Genomic DNA, 16,619 nt, shown 5'->3' with positions numbered 1-16,619 from the left:
CGCTCAGCAGGGAGCCTGTTTCCTCCATCTCTCTCTCTGCCTGCCTCTCTGCCTACTTGTGATCCATCTGTCAAATAAATAAAATAAAATCTTAAAAAAAAAAAAAAAAGAGTCTGGTTCCAGAAGAGTGGCTGGACCGGAGACCCACCATCCTGCAGCTTCACCACAAAGTCCCAGGCAGTGTTGGTCACTAATGTGGGGGTAAGGAAGTCAAGCAGCTGGACACAGGCCTGGGTACCTCCGACGCCCTTCCGCCTGCCTCCAGCTATGCTGACCAACAGCTGGAGGCCCTGCCCCATGACTGCAGCCCCCATGCAGCTGTGACGGAAGACCCAAAGCCACAGACAGGGCCTGCAACTCTGCCAGGCGCTGAACTCCCTACATCCCCAGAGTTCCCACAAGTCAGAGCTGGATCTATAAGGCTCAGCACATAGAGGACCCCACAACTGGTCCTGAAAAGAAGCTTACTGAGGGAAATCCAGGAGTGGAGGATGTTTTAACTGGGCAGCTGTCTGCTTTGTTTAAGGAGTAACCATAGCTGAATGTTAAGGTTGCTTTAGTTTGAAAACATTTCCGCAACCCTGAAAGATGATGAGAGGGGCTGCCCTCTGCCTTGCACGGCATCGGCCAGCGCTGCTGGAGGCAGGATGGGGAGGCCTTGGTTAACCTCTGTGATGGGTGACCACGATTTCAGTCGCTGGCTGAGTGGTTGTAGAGTCAGGAAGTAGGGAGCCATTTCCTTCCTGTTCCCCCCTTCAAGGGCTTGTCCAGGATCGAATGCTGAACACATTAAACACAGCTTTTCTGTGCTGACCAATGCTCCCCTTTTTGCCCCTTTACTGACCTTCATGAATCCTGCACCCCAGGTAGTCAGAGCCCCACGTGTAGGAATTCTCTCCCAGAGAAATCTGCTTCCTTTAAGAGATTGGAAGGAGCAGAGGCATCCAGGCAGGTCTGTTCATGCGGGGAAGCTGACAGACGCCTTCAAATCTCACCCAGACGCCAGACCCCTAGGGACTCGGTGGGGAGGCAGGCCTGGCTCTGCTTGTAAGCAAACCATGAAGGCCAACTTTGTAAATGTGTCACCCCCAAACAAGGGAAGCTGTTCTGGAGCAAAGAAGCCAGAAGAAGTGTTAGTGGGAAGAGGGATAGTAAGCCTGGTGCAGGGACACACGGCCCGGAGCCTGTCAAGGTGCTTTGGGCGCTGAAGAGCCAGGCCAGCGGGACAGGGTTGTTACCCACCCCCCAATCCCCCCTCCCCAGAGCCTGGGTGAGGCCTCAGTCTCTGGGTGTGCTCCTCATTTCCTGTGGCAGCCTGTCTCTACATGCTGAGTGGCTGCGGAACAACGGCTTATAGTGACTCAGCTTTATAAATAGGACATTCACAGTGCAGATTATAGGAAATTCCCAGAGTCTTCTGCCTGACCTTATTTTGGGTGTGCAGTTCACACAAGTGAAGTCCCAAGCTCCCTCCTCCTGACTCCCCCCCCCCTCCCTCCAGCCTCCTGGGAAGCTGACTGCAGGCTGTCTCAGCTTAGTGACTAGGATTGTCCCCGCTAGGGATGGAGGTGCCTACCTCCAGCCTTATTCAGACACTCCTGGGGGAGAAGGGCCAACACCAGCCTCATACTCCCGAGCTCCCAAGCCGCATTGTCTCACTGACTCTGACTTACTCCCAGGAGGAAGGTGCGTTATTCTTCCCTGTTGTAGATAAAGAAACTGGAAGGCAAACCCATGTCTGACTAATTCTGGATCCCAAGGATGAACTACAGACTCATCCTCCCCTATAAACACAAAATGAGACGAAAGGATGATAATAAAGAAAGGGGAGCCCTCTGCTTTCAGGAAAGAGAGGAGAAGGATATTACTGCTTTTTCCTTCTTTCCCCTACTGACACCTTCCTGGACAGGGGGATGTTTCTGGAAAGCCAGACTTGAACTCTGAGTGGCCCGGTGGCTACTGCCATAGCTGGGTTTGAAACATCTGAGAGGGCGTCTATATGGAGGCAGGAGGCTCTGTAACTGGCGGGGAGGGGTGGGTCAGGTTATTGCAGGTTTTGGACCTAAATGCTCTTCAAATATTTGCCGAACAACTCCCAGTGCTTTGGAACAAGAAGCAGGAGCAGCCCTGCTGAGTCACTGGATACTGAGGCGTAAAAACTGAAATGTGATAAGATGCCTTTTAATGACTTCCAGCCTCTCCTCCCTCATCATTAGCCAGGGTCCCTCTTCCCTCATCCGGGGGCCTCCTTACAAGGAGAGGGCTCTGCTGCTAGGCTGCTGGACGAAGTAGCACCTTCCAACTTCTGGTACTGGGGCTGACTCCCCCATCGCCTTCGTCGCCCACCTGGGACTGCCAACAGTCTTCTGAGCTACAGATCTGTTCTTCCAACAATCTGTGACATTCCTCCTCTTCATGCCCCCAAAGCTTCCGATTTCAAGTGCATAATAGAGCACTCCAAACTTCTCCCCTTGTATTCTCTCCGTTAATGGTAAATGCTGAATCATCTTTATTTCCTCTGCTCCCCCGCTTCTCTCCTCCTCCCTGCTCTCTGTGGGTAACTGATCCCGTGCTGACCCCTGCCACCTTCACGAAGGCCACCGTCTCGGAGTACACAGCCGATACTGGGTCCTGGCCACCCTGCCCTTTTCTGACCGGGGTGGCCATGTGCATGACCCGAGCTGAGCCCAGCAGGCCCTTCCCCAGGATTTTTCCAGTGGCCACAGGGAGTTGGACCTCCTTTGCCTCTCTGGTTACCAGCTGGGCAGCCTGGGGGAGGCCTGGAAAAAGTCCTTTATCAGCAGGACCAGAGACCAGGCTGGTGAATGATGGTGAGAGAAATCCTGAATGGGTGGAATTCCTAGGTCAGCCTCCCCGAGTCCAGCCATGGCCTCCCCCAACCCACCTTCCACAGGCTCACCAGGATTCCATCCTATTGTTTCCAACCCGTTGTCTTTGAAAACTACAGGGAAGATTATACAATAATTCAAAGAACACTCATACGTTCCTCACCCCAGTTCACCAACTGCTAGCAAGCTGTTATATGCGTGTACACATTCTTTTCCTGAGCCATTTGAAAGTAAGTCGCTGAGATCACGACCTTTCTCTCCTACGTATTTCTATGTGTATCTCCTAAGAATTTGAACACTTTCTTACATAATTACAATACCGCGATCACATTCAAGAAATTTAACAAGGACATAATATTATCTAATATGTAGCCACATTCAGTTTTTCCAAGGGAAATGTGAATATGGACATACGTCAGATAATATTATTATAGCTTTTTCCTTTTTCAATTCAAGATCCAATCAGAGTGACAAATTGCATTTTGTTGTCCCGTTTAGTCCCTTGCTGTTTAGAATATGTAGTTCTTTCCTTTTTTGTATTTCATGATGTTAATATTTTTATAGCATCTCTCTCAATTTGGAATCCTGTGCTTAGGGAACCCAAGCATTGTGTAATGGGCAATAAACCTCCTCTTAGGCAGAGGAGACATGATCTGCGAAAGGAGCCATTATCTTTATTATTTCGGACGTTAGTCTGCCTGCACTTCACTCCATGGGTAGACGTTATCTCTGTCTTCTAAGCATTCTTGCCATACAAACAACCTTGGAAAGATAGTCTAGGAGAAGGACAGCCAGTCCTGCTGCTTGTGGGCCATCCACAAATGTGAGAGAGACTCATAGAGAACTATCTCTTGACAGGTCCCGTGAACGTTATCTACAACCCAATCCGCTGATCATACTCTTTCCCTGTTGTGGCTGATGGGTCCCCCACCTTCCATTCTCTACATCTTCAGTAATGGAACCCCACATATCCACAGTGGCTGTGCACAGGCTGTGCACATGGTTTCTCCGAATTGAATCTGCAGTTCCCGTCTTCCCTTGCAGCAAGGTGTGGCTGTGGGATGAAGTTTTGAGGAGTAGCTTTTCGGGTAGTGTGTAGCTTCTGGAAAGTGCCCTTAAAGGATAGACAACATGCCATTTTTCTTCTCTTTCTTTCTTCCTGCAACAAAAAATGGCAACCTCCCCCCGGGTGGCCTTTCTAATTCTCTTCTCTGCCTTTTTTTTTTTTTTTTTAAAGATTTTATTTATTTGTTAGAGAGGGAGTGAGAGCACAAACAGGGGGAGCGGCAGGCAGAGGACAGGGAGAAGCAGGCTTCTCACTGAGCCGGGAGCCCAATGCAGGACTCAATCCCAGGATACTGGGATCATGATCTGACCTGAAGGCAGATGCTTAACCCACTGAGCCACCCAGCCATCCCACATTTTTTTGCCTCCATAGCGCATAACACTGTTGACTTACTATCTATTTTGCTTACGTTGTATACTGTCTGCCTCCTCTCCCTCAAATGCAAATTCCATGAACAGTGCTGGTACACCACAGTTATTAAAATATTGAAATACTTCTGTACCAGTTAGGGTCTCTGTGTGCCTCCCATGGTAGCTTTAGGTACCCAACAGTCTTAACTTGGGTTGCAATAACCAAATGTCACAAACTGGGCCTAACAACAGACATGTATTTTCTTACAGCTCTGGAGGCTAGAATCCCAATATCAAGGTGCTGGCCAATTCAGTTCCTGAAGAGATTCCTGGCGAGGGCTCTCTGGCATGCAGATGGCTGTCTTCTTGTGTACACTCACACACACCCTACACACACATTCACAGAGAGAGAGAGAGAACTCTCTGGAGTCTCTTCTTCTAAGGGCACTAATCTCATTGGGCCAAGGTTCCAAATCCATGACCTCATCTAAATCTACTTACTTCCCAAAGACCCCATCTCTAATGCTATCACACTGGCGATTAGAGCTTCAACATATGAGTTTGGGGGAAGCACAGAGGTTTAATCCGTAACACCAGTGACACAGGCTTCTAGGATTCCTCCTCCTACCTTGGGGCCAGTGACATCCCAAGGAATCAGTGCCCATCCTATGCCCCTCAGGTGCTCAGTGAAGACTCGTTGAGTAAATGCATACTAGATTCCAGCATGGCTCCACACCTTCTCATCATCAGTCCTGAGCTCAAGAAGAGCTAGAGTTAGATTTTTCAATAAATAAAAATCAGGAAAAGTACCAAGGGGCAATTCTCTACTGTTTTTAAACAAAGGACTTTTCTCAAGTCCTTCCTGTACCCATCCCACCTCTTGGAGAAGAGGAAGTGACTCTGATCAGAAACATAGGTGGTGGTGGGGGGGGGAGAGATCGTTTTTTCCCTAAAGATTAGTAATTACCAGGACCTGCCATATTGACCATGAGGGATTAGAGAGGGAGGAAGAGGCAACAGCAATGGTATGAGGTATGAGGCTGGGAAGGGAACCAAGGTTTGCCACTCAGTGGGCCACACACATCTTCTCGCTCACCTGGCCTTCCAGAAGGTCCTTCAGTGCCAAGGAGAAAAGTGGTCTGAGGGCCTGGAGCTATAATAACATGAAAACATGTGCAAGCCCTATAAATGAAGCAGTTCCCCTTCCTGCTCTTCAGCTCAGAGAAATGCTCACACACATGCAGGGAGGCCTGGCTTATCACAGCAAAAAGGCTGTTTAAATAGTCTCCTTGTCCCGGAACAGGGAAACAGCTAAATAAGGTGTGCCATTGCTAAGCACTCTGGAAAAGCATTTAAGAATTTTAAAATGTTGAATGGCTCTCTGCGGACTGATGTGGAGAGAGCGCCCCAGATTTGTTGTCGAGAGGAAAGAAGAGAGTTGAAAATAAAACCTACAGGATTTGTACATAAACACCCCCCAGTACTTTGTTTTCTTTCAAAACTTCCTTCAAATGTTCTCATTTTAAGCATACAGGAAAGTATGGAGAATAAAATCACAGACGTTCACTCGTAGACCCACCATGCAGGTTTGGGCCGTGTTTGCTTCAGATAGGAACTGTCTTCACCACGCAGCATCTCGGATAATGTATCTCGGATAATGTATGTCGAGCATGTGTGTACTCTTCGCTGGACGTTGACTAAAGATGCTGCTACGTGCTGTTGATGTTAATTGTGAACAAGACAGACAAGCCACCTGTCTTCAAGGAGCTTACCATTTCCTGGGCAGACAGTTGAGAAGCAGCAGAGCAAACACGTGATTATGGATCATGATGAACAATATGAAGAAAGCAGGCGGGGATAAGGGGAGTGACCTGCTTCGGGGAGGAGGAGCAGGGCTGAGGGATCTGGAGACAGGAGCTGTGAGCTGACACCTGAAGGATGATTAAGAGCCAGCCCCGGGCAGAGTGGCCTCAGCAGAAGCCCCAAGGATCTCAGAACCAGGCCTGGCTGTGTAATCAGCTACAGCCAACACAAAGGAAAATGCAGGCCTACAGCCATGGGTGGGACAGTCAGTCTCCCCTTCCCTGGGGGCTCATTGCTTCAACCCACAGCCCATGGGGGAGCCCCAAGGAATTGCAACCTCTGTCCCAGAATGAGCATGAGGCCTGGATCCAGACTGGGTGGGAGACAGAGCTATGGGGTGGGGCCAACAGCCTAGGCAGAGATGGCTGCAGCTGGGCCCTGTCCTGAGGAGTCCCCTCAGGTGCCTGATGCAGACCTCCCTATAGCCCTGCCCAGCCTGTCGGGGTGGGGATGGGGGCGAAGGGTGATGGCAGAATGTGGGCCTGCCTCTGCCACTGTGCCTGGTCACTGCTTCATGCACAGGGTGGCAGTGGTCGTAGGGCGGACATGGAACGTTAAAGGCAAGGTAGGCCAGGTGTGACCTGGGGCCCTGGGGAGCAGGAAGGTGGTAGGAGCTGTGGCCACTGATGAGCTGAGACTCCAGACCTAGTGCAAATGGCCGGCTCCGTCGACCCATCAGGCTCCACATGCAAAACACAAACTCAAAGATAATTATTAAGAAATTCAAGATGGTGACTACAGGGTATTAAAGCCCAACCACGGCACCACCACCCCCTACCCCAACTCTTCTGAGTGTAAGGCTGGATGGGGCTGCCCTGGTCTCAGGCCTGTGACGCTGACCCTGTTTAGCACTGAAGAAGAAAATGCAAAGAATACAATCTTTGGAGCCCTGTTATTTGGCCCCTGTCCCTCACAAGCTTCCCATCACTCACTGTCAGATGGGAAGCTTGTGAGGGACAGGGGCCAGGTAACTCCAGGGGATCTGTGGGTCCCTGTAAGGATTGTATTCTTTGCATTTTCTTCTTCATCCAGTAGGAAACCTCCAAAGGGTTTCAAGCAGATGAGTAACATTTCGGGTCACACTGGGTATGGTGTGGAGAGTGGATTGGGCCATGAAGAAGTGAAAATGTGGCTGACCACGGCAAGAGGTGACAGTGACTTAAGGTCTCGGAGAGAAGCAGATGGATGGGAGGCATTTTAGGAGCACAGGGTAAAAGAAATGGTTGATAAAGAGATCAAGGAAGGAAGAGCCCAGGGAGTGGGAAGGTTCAACTAGGCAGATGTTGAAGTCAGAAAGTAGGAAAGTAAGTACAGTGCTGTGGAGGGAAGGCCACAGGACGAAGGGCAGGAGCCCAGGCAGGGTCCATCGCAGACCCACATATAACCCAGGGTCTGACAACCTTGGTTTTGCACATGACACTTGGTTGCATAGTCCTGTGTCTGGATAAGCCAGGTAGAGCGAGCCAAGCGAGGCGATCTATCTCCTCGGAGGTGCCAGCAAGGTGGACCTTACCCACGCAGTCTTTCCTCCAGATCCTAGCCCAGAGGGCTCAGCTTGTCACCTTGCAGGACAATTTATTGCAGGGAAGACTGAGGGTCCTTCCCTGCCATGCCCGCTTGCATGGCATGGCCTCTCAAAACACACCTGTAAGAATGGAGACAAAGGCCAGACCACAGGAAGATCCAGGGAGGCACGCGAGAAAGAACGACGGTTGTATCTGTGAAATCAACCAGAACCTCGGTTACCTTGCATGCAAAGTGTGACCTTCCTGCCCGCCCAGATCGCTTTTCCCCTTTTCAGTCAGTTCGACCTGCAGGGATAAGGGACCTGGCTGTCCTCCAGGGCAGAGGACTACAGCTGGGATTCTATTTTCATTCAAATAGCAATGTCAAAGAAACCTCAGGCTTCCCTTTTTGCAAACCTGTAAGAGAAATCCAACTGCAGGGGAGAAGGAGGAGGAGGAGGAGGCGGCAGGAGGATTAGGGAGGAGGAGGGAAAGGAGGGGTTTGCAGCTGGGAGAACTCAGTGAGGGCAGCCTGCCTGCCGTCCAGGCTTCTAGTGAGCAGCCCGACTTCGGAGAAGTGGCCCCGGGAAGCAATGAGTCAGGAGAACATTCTTACAGGCTTTGCTAATGTTGATGCACTTGCAGAATGGGAGGAAATGCAGTCCTGGTTTGACCTAACCATCGCGCCCTCTTTCATCGTGATTAAAAGCCTTCATTTTCTCCCTCCCTGGTGGCAAGGTTAGTGGAAAGAAATTCAACGAAAAGCAATGTCAACTTATTAATCTTGAATGGCCAAAAAGAAAAGGAGTCTGCAGAAAAAAAGAAACCTGCTTTTATTTCCTGTTAATTGAGCCAAAGAAAACTCTCCTTCAAATTCCTGAGCTGTTCTCATTGTTCTGTGTTTGCTCAGAGCCCTGTGCGGCTCCCGGGCTGTGCTCTAGAGCTCCTGGGAAGGAACAGTCATGTCACTGCGGGCAAGTGGCTTGTGGGGATCTCCTTTTTCTCAGTGTGCCTGCGGGAAGTTAATAAGAACTCCACGGAAAAATTAGTTTGGGAAGAAATACGTTCAAAGAAGTAATATGGGTTTCTTTACTATGGGAGCCCTCAGTATACTAATGAACACTGTCAGTCTTCAGGAAGCAGGCAGAAAACCCTGCGGATTTCCTCCTCAACACCACCCCCTTCACCACTTTTTTTGCTCAGATAACCTGGATTTTGTGTGATTTTGATACCTGTGTGTGTTGTGGGCTCCTCCCATGTGCGGGGTGAAGGGTGGGAGGGTGGGGAGCAGGGCGGTTATTCTGATCCATGCCCTTGGCAGTGATTGCTGTAGGTGTGGTCACCAGAGCCAGCCCCGCCCAGGGGATGTCAGGCGCTGCAGACTTGGGGACTTCTAGAAAGTTTCCCTTACTTTTAGAACAGACACCACACTTCCCTCTTCCTGTCTTTGGACATTATCCTGTGAAGGCAGGAGCTCCGAGCAGCGCAGTCATATTAGAAGCATGAAAAGCCAAGAACACCTCAGAGAAGCTGATGCTGTGAAGCTGTTGGGTTTAACTCTTGGGTTTGTTTCTTCATTGTTCAGGCCACGGGGCATTCTATGTCATTCGGCTACTAGCATCCTGAAACCGAAAGGGACGCAAGATGCAGACCCTCCCAAATTCACCTGACCACAGAAGCTCTTCCTGTGGGTGCTCTACAGAGAGCCCTTTGGGAAAAGCCAAGGAGTGAGGGATGTGGAGTTGGAAGCTGAAAGCTCCAAGTTCTGTTTAAGGTTCTAAAAGTTACAGGAGCTCCTGGGCCTCACGTCTAACTTTGTGAAAAGAGTGTAAACTAAGATAATGTAAGTCAGGTGCTGATGCTAGGCATGGCACATAGTAGATAAATCATTGTTGCTAACAAAATGGGGGCCAGGGGAAGAGAAGAGAAATAGACTAGTTTCACATCTCACTTCTGCCTAAGAGTTCATTTATTTATTTATTTATTAAAAGATTTTATTTCTCCATTTTGTGAGAGAGAATGCAAACAGAGGGTAGGGGTAGAGGCAGAGGGAGAGAGAGAGTCTCAGGCAGACCCCCCCCTCCCCGCTGATCAGAAGGGAGGGGGCTCCAACTCATGACCTCACTTTCAGGACCTGAGCCAAAATCAAGAGTCAGACACTTAACCAACTGAGCCACCAAGGCACCCCACTGCCTAAGAATGGTAACCATTCCAAAAGTAAAACCTGTGGTCTCTGGCCCTGTATCAGTTTATAGCTCTCTACTCAGCAGGTAAAGTCTAAAATAAAGACACCATAGATGTCCTATGCGAGCGCCTTGGCTCTAAGGACCCATAGTCCCTTTTTCTCATGCTGAAGCAAGCCTGGGGTTCTGCTGGGTGGGGCTGCCTGGATGGTCAGTGTCCTCTGTGCACACTGATGGCTCCAGGATGCTCCTTGGTGAGAATTCCATGTGCATTGGACACCCAGCCTGCCCCAGGACAATCTCCAGTCTAGACACTCCTGTGGATGCCAAGGGATTGAGTTCCTCCTCATCCAGAGCTCTGGCTGGGACTCAGCCGCAGCTGGCAGACAGCTGACCCAGGGCTTTGAGGCTGCTCTTTCCTGGTCTCTCTTGTCCATTGAGACCTTTTATTTGTATATATTACATCTCTAGAAAAAGGATCCCAGGATTTTCCCTTCTGTGTGTTTTCATCCACTGTGCCAGCTGAGATCATCAGTACAATAAAACCAAACTGAAGGGATGGGAGCAGGTTGTCCTGCCATGTTTCTGGATCTTTGTGTTGCACACCAGATCTGGGGCTCCACGCTTGTTTAACCTCCTGTGAGGCTCACAAATATTTTCCCAGCTGTGACCAATAGGGATTTCAAATTCGCCAATGTAACCAGGCTTCAGCATCCCAGTTAGAAACTGGACCATGGGGGCACCTGGGTGGTTCAGTGGGTTAAGCCTCTGCCTTCGGCTCAGGTCATGATCCCAAGGTGCTGGGATTGAGCCCCGCATCGGGCTCTCTGCTCATCGGGGAGCCTGCTTCCTCCTCTCTCTCTGCCTGCCTCTCTGCCTCCTTGTGATCTCTCTCTCTGTCCAATAATAAATAAAATCTTAAAAAAAAAAAAAAGAAGAAACTGAACCATGACTATGGAAAGTGACCTAACAAGAACTGGGTATTTGCCTTTCTTTTGGGTATTGGTGTTATTCTTGATGGCACCTCCTGGGGCCTTCATGCGCACCGATGTGGTGGCGAGGAAAGACGGGGCTTTGCTCTGCTTCATTTGGTCTGATGAACAGCACAGAGAGCAAATGGCTAAGAGTGTGAATGTGTGTGTGCTCGTGTGAGTGAGGGGATGTGTGTTCCTGCATGTGCGCATCACACCCAGGCATAGTCATGGCCCGTAAAAATAACTTCTGGAGGGCCATACGTACCCCAGTGTTCATAGCAGCCATGTCCACAACAGCCAAATTATGGAAGGAGCTGAGTTGCCCTTCAACAGATGAATGGATAAAGAAGATATGGTCCACACATACAATGGGATATTACTCAGCCATCAGAAAGGATGAATACCCAACTTTTGCATGGATAGGACTGGAGGAGATTATGCTGAGTGAGATCAATCAAGCAGAGAAAGTAAATTATCATATGGTTTTACTTACTTGCAGAACATAAGGAATAGCATGGAGAACATTAGGAGAAGGAAAGGAAAAGTGAGGGGGTTGAGGAGAAATGGGAGGGGCAGATGAACCATGAGAACCTATGGTCTCGGGGAAATGGAGGGTTCTAGATGGGAGGAGGATGGGGGGATGGGTTGTCCCCGTGGCAGGTATTAATTTGGGCACATATTGCACAGAGCACTGGGTGTTCTGTGTAAAAAATGAATCTTGGAATACTACTTCAAAAACTAATGATGTATGGTGACTAACATAACACAATAAAAGTTAAAAAAAAGAAAGAAAGAAAGAAATACCTTCTGGAAGGAGTGAGGTAGACCAGGCAAGTTTTATTATTTGTTCTTTATAAATCAAGAATTCGAGGTCCAAAGAGGCAGATGGGCCAGACCCCCGTTGGCCAAGGATGGGGGAGGCAGGGACACCAAGAGGCATTTCTACTGTAGCCCTGGGCTGCATGCTGGGAGTCTGAACTTGTGAAATGTTACAGTGAGGTAGTTGTACTGCCCTGTGTTCATCTGGACTTGATGGGTCCATCAGTCTGGGAAGGTTTCCTGGAAGATGCACTTTTTGAGCTGAGATAGAAAACTGTGCTTCCTCTTCTCTGACATGCATAGGAACCCCCTGGGGTCTGATCCTGGAGAGCCCTGGGTTGGGCCCCATGACTCTGCTTTTTCTAACATGCTCCTTCTCCCGGGTGGTGATGAGGCATTGAGTCTCAAAGTTACAAAGGAGGAGTGAGCGTTACCCCCATTGGAAGGGGTTTTCAGAGAGGACATTCCTGCCTGTAGGCAAGCTAGAGCAAAGGTCAAAGGGGAAACGTACCCTGGAGGGCGTGGAGAGGTGGGTAGGACCTTTCCTAAGATAACAGGAGACATGTGAAAAGGGCCTGATGAGTGAACGGGAGCTTGGATTCAGACTCCTGCAGGGCCCCCCACCCAGCAGATCCTGGATTCACTGGTTGTGGAGAAGGGCCAAGGAATCTGCAAAGTTAAGAAGCTCTCAAGGTGATTCAGACGCAAACCGGTCTGACAACCTGTGTTGGGCAATTTGAGGGTTTCAGACCAGAGAGACAAGATCCGATTTGCATTTTGGATAGATCCCCTGGGAACTGGGAAGGGGCCCTAATGTGGTTGTGCAGGCTAGAGAAGCTGAGCACTTGGGTCAGGATCCTGGCAATAGGAATGAAGAGGAGGGAGAACTCGAGAAATATTCATTGGTGACTCACTGGTGAGCTTCTGGTAGACTCCCAGGATGAGTTCAATTTTCAGCCTGCCAAGTTTGAGGGACATTGGGTAGGGAAATCCATTGGGCAATCAGCTGTGAGAGTCTGAAGGTCAGTGCAAGGACCAGACCTGGTTATAGATTGGAAACTCAGCAGCTTATAGTGTATTTACCGTTAAGCATCACAATGAACGTCATGTTGGCAAGTAGGAGGCTTTTCAGATTATCCCAGAGACTCTGTCTGCAGGCAGAAGATGCATTTCTGTACTAATTCTCCAGTATTCTTATCAGCAATGATCTTGATACTTTCTGTGTGCAGACACCATTCCTGGAAGCACAAAAGAACATACGTTCTATCCCTTGGAGGCTTTTTGGTCTTTTTAAAGTAATGCATTTAGCTGCCCAGAATCAGTATGGGAGAAGGGAGAAGGGGATCTAGCAAATCCCTGTTCTGTGGTGATTTGACCTCGTAATGCACATTTTTCAGACTCCAGGGGCAAATCATAGTAAACATGATAGCATCTTAAAGGTCTCGCTCTCTCCCCTTACAAAGCACTGTGATAGCTTCCAGTCCTTAGGGAACCCACAGTCGGTTGGAAGAGACAGACAAGCATTTGGACATTTGTGGCGCTGTCCGCTGAGCGCATCTAAATAAAACTGGGGTTTCAGGAGAGGCTTTGCGGAAGAGGAGACACCTGTTGGACTTACACGGAAGAGAAGTTGGTGGACGGAGGCGGAGGAGGAACATTCTAGGAAGAAGAAACAGCCCGTGCCAGACACGGGTTCGTGAACTAGGACCTTGTCAGGGAACACGCAATCATTAGATATGGCCGGAGCAAAGGGCAAGTGTGGAGCAGGGTTTTGTTTCGGGAGGTAAATTAATGCTCAGAGATCGAGTTTGCCAGCAGTTTCTGTAACCCAGGTTCGCTGGAAGAAATTTCACAAGCCAATAATAGCATACGGGATAATGACTCTTAATGAGCCAGCGTACTCCAAACCAATGGGAGCTTAATCACGTAGTGCGCCCAGCGACGGGAGAGGAAAGAGTAAGGTCCTCCAGCCGCGGCTCTGGGAGAGGCGCTTTAGCTAACCCCGAGCGGACTCCCGGGAGCCCCGCAGAAGTAAGAGTCCCCTGTTGCTGGGGGCCGTTGCTAGGGAACGCGGGCACGGTTCAAAGAGGATCTCTTTTTCGGGACTGCTGCACGGGTTTTTACCGCTGCTGGTAAAAGGACCCGCAGAAGCTAATTGCCTCAAAGTCTTCGGAGAGCCGTTTACCTCAGCAAAGCGTCTCCAAGTCCAGACTGAACACCCGCAGTCAGTCCTCACAAACTCTTGGTATTTATAGTCAAACGCCCCCTCGCCGGTGGCGGCTTTATCATGCCTTTATTGATAAGCCCCCAGCGGGGGTGAGAGGGGGCCCTCCGCGGCTGAGCTGCCGAGTTATCAACAACAGATGAGAGGATGACGTCCTGTCACAGCTGACTTCACTCTTAATCAAAACAACTTGACTCGTAAAAACAACTTCATTTTTGTCATAAACAAGTGGATTTGAAATCAGAGCCAACCAACGTGCAACAGACAGGGACTGGAAATGAGCCCGAGGGGGGCAGAGCCTCTCCAGAAGAGCCACACGGGATGCAAAGATACGGGATTTTAAGACGTTCTGGAAAACTCCAGGGAGCCCTTGAAGGAGGGGCATTACCTGGGATGGCTGGGGGTGGGGCGCACTGGTGAGGACGCAGGTGGGAGGCTTTTCTGAGCGATCACACAGGTCTGAAGGGGACTGGACGCAGGACAGCAGGCTCAGTCCTCAGCACTTCTCAAGGCCCACCCCACAGGCGAGTCTCTGGAAGGGGGCAGAATCGCCAGGCCGCGTAAGACTCCTGGATTAAGACAGTTCAAGTAATCGCCCGAGTGCCATTGTTGCGTAACTTATCACACTAGAAAGGCAAAAGGATTAACAAGCCTCTTCCAAGGAAAATCTGAGGAGGAGACAAAGAGAGAGGTCTGGATCTGGTCTGAGGTACCGGTGACAAGTGCTGGCCTGGGCAGCAGTCAGGTCACCTTCTCTGTGGGCAGAGTCTCCCTCTGGAGCAGCTCCCAATATGTATGGTGCCGGTTGTCTTGGAGCAGCTGCTTCTTTAAGGGTCTGCTTAGTTGGGTCCCATGGTTACTCCCAATGGTCTTGGCCATATCAGCACAGTTTTGGTCTCACCTGTCTTTCCACAGGTGTTTCCAGACAAATTTTACTCATCTGTCCGCCGCACAGCTTATCTACAGGGGCACACTCCAAGTCCTACATTGGTGAAACAACGAATGTGGGAATTTATATTGGCCACTGTGACTCCATCTTGTCTTACTCTGACTTAGCTTATCTCTGTCTTCTATGACTAGGAGTCCCTTACAAAGAATCACACCATGACATCATTCCTCTCCCCACAGCCAGCTGCCAAACAAGCCACGATCTTCTCTGCCCTGGGCTCCCACAGGAGCCCCTCACTGGTCTTACTGATTCCTATTTGTACTTCACAGCCTGTTCCCTGCAGGACAGCCAGAGTGACCTTTTAATACTGTAACTTGTATTGTGTCCCTTCTCTGCTAAAGCCCTGCAGTGGGTTTCCGTTGACTGTTCATGGCATATAAGCCAACCTCCTCACCCAGGTGTACTTGATCTGGCATTCCCACTTATCTGACCTCGTTTCCACTTGCACTCTCTGTCCTTGTCTGCACTCTTAAAACATGGACCTTCTAGGGGTGCCTGGGTGGTTTGGTGGGTTAAAGCCTCGGCCTTCAGCTCATGGTCCCAGAGTCCTGGGATCGAGCCCCATATCGGGCTCTCTGCTCAGGGTGAGCCTGCTTCCCCCTCTCTCTCTCTGCCTGCCTCTCTGCCTACTTGTGATTTCTGTCAAATAAATAAATAAATCTTTTAAAAAAAAATGGACCTTCTTTTGTGCTGGCTGTTCCTCCTGCGGGGGTCCTCAAACAGCTGGCAATTTTTGCCTTTTTCTTTCTTCCTTCCTTAAATTAATTTTTTCTTTCTTTTTTTCTTTTAAAGATTTTATTTATTTGACAGAGAGAGACACAGTGAGAGAGGAAATACAAGCAGGAGGAGTGGGAGAGGGTGAGGCAGGCTTCCTGCCAAGCAGGGAGCCCGGTGTGGGGCTCTATCCCAGAACCCCAGGATCATGACTTGAGCTGAAGGCAGACACTTAACAACTGAGCCACCCAGGCACCCCCAATTTTTGCCTTTCAAGCCTTAATTTAAATATCATTTTCTCAGAGAGACTTTCCCTGACAATCCCCTCAACCTACGGGAGGTATGCAAATGTTCTGTAATGAATCACCCTGTTTCAAATCTCTTAGCAGCTCTTATTACTATGTGGGATTTTCCTGTTTATTCATTTAGCTATCTACTGTCGTCTTCCTCTGTAGTCCATAGTCTCAAAAAATGGCGGCCACCAATTCCTTCTCTCTCTGTATGCACATGCTACTCCACCCATCAAGAGCTGGGGTCTAATTCTCCATCTGTTGAATCTGGCTTTTGACTTCTTATGACTTGCTTTGACTAATGAAATGTGGCAGAAAGGATGCAGTCTCAGTTCTAGATCTGACTTTTTTTTTAAAAGATTTTATTTATTTATTTGACAGACAGAGATCACAAATAGGCAGAGAGGCAGGCAGAGAGAGAGAGAGAGAGAGAGAGAGGAGGAAGCAGGCTCCCTGCAGAGCAGAGAGCCCAATGTGGGGCTTGATCCCAGGACCCTGGGATCATGCATGACCTGAGCTGAAGGTAGAGGCTTTAACCCACTGAGCCACCCAGGTGCCCCTCTGGATCTAACTTTTAAGAGGCTTGTCTACTTCCACTTTCATTCTCAGAAGCCAGCTTGCCATATACTGGGTTTGACTACCCTGCGACCGCCATGCCTTGAGGAAGCTCAAGCTTCTATGTGACGGAGTGCTGACGTGACACACAGGTTGTGATGCTTGAATGCAGATGAGTGAGTGAGCCCAGCTGACACCCAGAGCAGCAGGAGTTGTCTAACCAAACGCTGACCCAATCCCTAGCTAGAGAATTGTGAGACACAATAAATATTATAGTT

General features: G+C 49.5%; 2 long non-coding RNA genes across 2 annotated transcripts; both read right to left on the bottom strand.

Moving 5' to 3' along the window:
• Positions 1-2,165: 2,165 nt before the first annotated feature.
• LOC106005753 lies at positions 2,166-7,004 on the bottom strand. The gene is made up of 4 exons (XR_006603388.1): positions 5,362-7,004; positions 4,894-5,017; positions 4,534-4,652; positions 2,166-3,963 (listed from the first exon to the last, which is right to left on the bottom strand). It is a non-coding gene; the product is annotated as an uncharacterized LOC106005753 (long non-coding RNA).
• A 4,603-nt stretch (positions 7,005-11,607) lies between these two features.
• On the bottom strand, positions 11,608-15,294 carry LOC123388863. The gene is made up of 2 exons (XR_006603387.1): positions 14,222-15,294; positions 11,608-12,847 (listed from the first exon to the last, which is right to left on the bottom strand). It is a non-coding gene; the product is annotated as an uncharacterized LOC123388863 (long non-coding RNA).
• Positions 15,295-16,619: the final 1,325 nt, after the last annotated feature.

Source organism: Mustela putorius, unplaced genomic scaffold (assembly GCF_011764305.1).
Source record: "Mustela putorius furo isolate JIRA1106 unplaced genomic scaffold, ASM1176430v1.1 tig00000129_pilon_pilon_pilon, whole genome shotgun sequence".
NCBI classification, from domain to species: Eukaryota; Metazoa; Chordata; class Mammalia; order Carnivora; family Mustelidae; genus Mustela; species Mustela putorius.
The sequence above is the reverse complement of the archived record's forward strand: the minus strand, read 5'-3'. Positions and strand labels throughout refer to the sequence as shown.